Source organism: Antechinus flavipes, chromosome 5 (genome assembly GCF_016432865.1).
Source record: "Antechinus flavipes isolate AdamAnt ecotype Samford, QLD, Australia chromosome 5, AdamAnt_v2, whole genome shotgun sequence".
Classification (NCBI taxonomy): Eukaryota; Metazoa; Chordata; class Mammalia; order Dasyuromorphia; family Dasyuridae; genus Antechinus; species Antechinus flavipes.
Genome location: NC_067402.1, coordinates 63,666,848 through 63,671,137, shown reverse-complemented (window position 1 = coordinate 63,671,137; position 4,290 = coordinate 63,666,848). Strand labels below are relative to the sequence as shown.

Genomic DNA, 4,290 nt, shown 5'->3' with positions numbered 1-4,290 from the left:
AGTGTCACATACCCAGGCAACAGTAAGGCAGGGATCAGAATGATATTACTCCTGGTACTCCCCCCATCAAACACTTAATATTTTCTAAATCTGTTAAGGTTTCCCCTTTATAACTAAAATTCCTGGTTTCAGATACTACATATTTGGAACACCAAGGCTGATATATTGTAGGAAATTGCATGAGTAGAATTTACTTTCATATGAACTACAGTATGATACAGGAATTAATACAAAAAATTAAGCTATAGTATAAAAAGTGAAAATATTAAACTTATCTGAAGACTGCAAAAGAAAAATATTTTAGATTAGAAAAAAAGAAGTATATGCTAATTTTTATTGTGGACACTGATTCTCCCAAGAAAATTTTCATTTTGAAATGTGCCATTGAAAAAATACGCTCATATTTATATGATATGTCACATATGTTTGAACACTGAAACAACCCTGTGAGGTGATATTATTTCTTCCACTTTACAGATGGGGAAACTGAGGCTCTCAGAAATTAAATGGCAAGCCCAAAGTCATGCAGTTACTGAATGGTTAAATTAGAATTCAAACCCAAGTCTTCAAAACTTGGAAGCCAGCATTTTATCCCTTGAGTCAAGCTGTCTCTTATACTAAGCCATCCTTCAGGTGAATAATCATAAATCAATATTTCACTGTGTTAACTTGAGAATTGCTAAGGTATGAGCTATTCCTATACTAAAAACAGATGGAGATTTTGAAGAAAGAGTAAACCCTAGAGCTTACATCAAGACTTGAAAAAACAAATCTTACATGAAAAGATCGCCTAATGTGTAAATTTTGTAAATGCATTGACAATGCTATAACCATATTAGCTCTAGTTCTTATTTTTAGCAAAAAGGCAAAATGTTTCCCTCAATTTAACAGTACAATGAATGTGTCAATAAGATGAGAATAATTGTACACCAAACATCTGTCTACAATATTACTGATGTTTTTACCAACTAAAAATATGCCATCAGCATGCTAGTCTATTTTCATCACATAACAGCAGTGAACATTTTCAATCATCTTATAAAACAAGGACTGAAATTATTAAAAGAGACTATGAAATTTAAGGTTTCTCTAACAACCACATGTATAGTCTGTTTTTGTTGAAACATCTGGCAAACCTGCCCTGTGAAAGTTAGTAGCTCAGACAGCAAGGTGTACGTAACAGCACAATTTAGGGTGTGTGAGCCCATGTTGGTCTTGTAATCAGACGTCTTCCTCCAGATCTTAGTAAACCATCCTTTTTAGCGAGTTATACACGGAGGCAACATAGCTTCACCAAGGACCTGCTTGGGCTTGTGTGTAAATGATTCCACATGGGACTTCTCTAACTGGGTTATGAATACAACTGGGGAAAGGGGGAAATTGGGAATATGATCAGGATGATGGTTAACATTTGGCTGGCATGACATATTTTCTAATTTGGGGAGCAAGTCTTAAATTTTTGCCTTTCTGCTTAGATTACATTTGAGGCCCCTTGATTATGTCTGTCCAAGATCGTGTGGAAAGAAAATATTTTAAATTCCAGGGGTCTTTTGAGACTAATAGTCTCAGAAATAACATTTTTAAAGATGAGCTTTCCTAAGATCTTTGGGGGAGCCTTGTCTTGGACTTGCCTAAGTTTGGAGGAGAAGAACTAAAAATCTTCCAGGTTTCTGGTAACTCGGGTTTTTTATTCACGAAGAAATAAAAAAGGTGTCTTTGCCGTGGAGTTGGCGGCCCAGCCAGGGAAAGCCAAGAAAGTAAACACAAGCGACTGGATGAACCCGGCTGGAGGCTGATAAGGCGCTTTTGAGCCCCTTTGGATACCTAGGAGTAGGGGTTTGGGATGAGTTCTAAGTATTTTGCCCAGTCACTTATTTATTTCTCCATTTTTCATTTGTACTGCTTGCAAGTTTTGGAAACGCCAGAGTTTCCCCTACTTTGCTGCACTTGTCCCCCCTTCCCTTCCCAACCCCGTCTCAACTCGCCTAACCCTGCCCCCATCCATAATCCTGGTTTTCTAAACTAATTTCGTACTCAGAACGTGTTCGCTGAGAGAAGCATAAGCAGCGTGACTTGGTGCAGAACTTGCAGGGAGCAAGATCTAGGTTCAGGTCCTTCTGATGCTTCCTAGCTGTGTGAACATCTCTCCGAACCTTAATGTCCCTTCATCTGTAAAACAAGAATCGTTACTCTTTTAGCGTCAGCCTCGCCGGGTCATTGTAAGGGTCAAAAGCGGTTTTCTACGTGAATGCTTGCTTTATGCGCTCTGAAATCCTATATAAAGGTCGTTATAATTTTAAGGAACTGAACCTCGATCTTGCCCAGTATCTCCTGCCTGCCTGACGCTTGGATGACACTCACATCTCCACGGTCTTTCCCTTCTTCCCTCTCCCTAAGACATTTCCCGACAGTCTCTTATTCACTCAGACATAAGTGCTCGCACAGCACACTTTTCCTAGCTCATTTAGCGCAAGCAGCCTGGGAATGACATTGCCCGTCTGGTGCCGAAGGGAAAGCATCTCTGCGGGATAACCTAAGCGGAGCGGCGTAAGCACTGGTGCTAGAGTCCCAGTGTCCCCGGGGAAATACAGGGCCCGATTCTCTGGAGGTTTGGGGGGACCAAAAGCATACAGAAAAGCTGATTGTGCCTTTAGGCGGTTGAAGAGCACTAATTCTCTGGTAACAGGGTTCTTCTCCATCATTCCATCTCACCCTTGCCTTTTTCCCTTTCTGTTCATTATTTTCTTGCACATTGGACACAAACAAAATCCTCCTCTCAACGCAAAGAAATCTCTGAAAAGAAACGTCACTAGACGACCTTGGCTAAAATTTGTCTTGGAGATGGAGGCCGCGGAGCTAGGTCTTCGGGGACAGCTCCGTAAGGTAGAGAGCTCCCCATCTCTTTAGAAGGCCTGTACCCAGGGCCCACGAATGATTTGAATTCTTTAAGAGAGGATGAGCTTTAAGTTCTCTTGATTTGGAGTTAGGGACAGGGCTGGGGAGTCTCCTTCTGGGTTAAGGAGCCTGTTCTCGGGTCCCCTGGGGGCTGCAGGGACGCTCACCCAGGATCCCCTTTCTCAAGCAGAGAGAGCGCCGGCCCCGGAGGCGGCAGACAATATCCGAGGGAGTTAACAATCGCCTCCACTGTGTGGCCGAGCGTCCTCCCCTCGGCGCCGCCCGGGAAGGTGGATTCCGCAATGGCAGGATGTTCATGAGCTGAGCTCCGCAGCTGAGAAACATGAGAAGGTCTTTCTATCCATGTTCCGGGGCTGCGCACAGCCCGCTTGGTAAATAAAGCGCGGAGGCGGACGCGGTTCGTGTGGTTAGCGCCCGGGATCTATGCATAGAAAACATGTGGTGGGGATGGGAACGGGCATAGCAACCAAACTGGATTATTACCCGCGGAAGAGAGCCACTGGATCCCGCGGCAACAGGTACTTTCCTGAGATTGGGGTGAAGGCGGGAGAGTAGAGGTTCTCCCCTAAATCGGGTTGGGCTGTATAACCCGCTTTGGCTGGAGAGCGGACTGGGGAGCAGCCCGTGCGTGACGCTGGGCTGAGGAGGTGAGAGGAGGGCACCCGCGCCCCAGCCCGGCCTTCGTCCCTCCCTCGTGCCTCGCGGAGGACGGGGCTGCGTGGGCTAGGCTGCAGGGCCGGCCAGCGTTGGGGCAGCCATCGGCCGACGCCGCTGTCCACTCGGGGTCCCGCGTGCGGCTAAAGTAGCCCAGCCTGCCAAGATCTGTCCACGAGCCCCTTCAAGCTCAGCTCCGTCCGTAACTTGAAAGCGGAGAAGGTGTCGGGGAGAGGTAGAGAGGTAGGTAGGTCGGGGAGGTCGAGACTACCGTCTGACAGCATCTTCTATGTGTGACCCTTACCGGGGACCCAAATCCAGGGTTCGGGTGAACGAGCAAAAGTGCCAAAAGCGTTTGGGAATAAACTAGCTGGAAATCCGGCAGAGGGCATGGTGTGGAGCTCAGCCATTCACTCCCGGGAGACCCCGATTAGGCATTTAAACTGGGAGCTGGCGGTCTCTTTTGGTTGGCTCCGGGTCGCTGAGGCAGTTAGTTTACGCATCTCTTTGCTTCGGAACCGCAAGAGTTTCCCTTCCCCCAGCCTTTCACTTTTTTCTCAATCACTCCCCTCACCCCCAACTCTGCAGCCGCCACCTCCATCCTCACCTGCACCTCCCGGCCCGCTTCCTTGGTCAATGGGAATAAACAAATCCACCATCCAAAGCCAACCAGCCTACCTACCCACCTCCCACCAGGTAATAGCGGGTGGCGAGGGGTGT

At 46.7% G+C, this 4,290-nt stretch overlaps 1 protein-coding gene across 2 annotated transcripts in view; it reads left to right on the top strand.

The window, feature by feature from the left end:
- The first annotated feature begins 3,057 nt into the window (after positions 1-3,057).
- MKX (mohawk homeobox) overlaps positions 3,058-4,290 on the top strand; it is a 99,523-nt gene continuing 98,290 nt past the window's right edge. Inside the window, exon 1 of one of the 2 annotated variants that reach the window (XM_052000940.1) lies at positions 3,058-3,434. The gene's annotated coding sequence lies outside the window, so the exon portion shown is untranslated. The remainder of the gene's footprint in view (positions 3,435-4,290) is intronic. The other variant, XM_052000939.1, reaches the window with a different exon arrangement.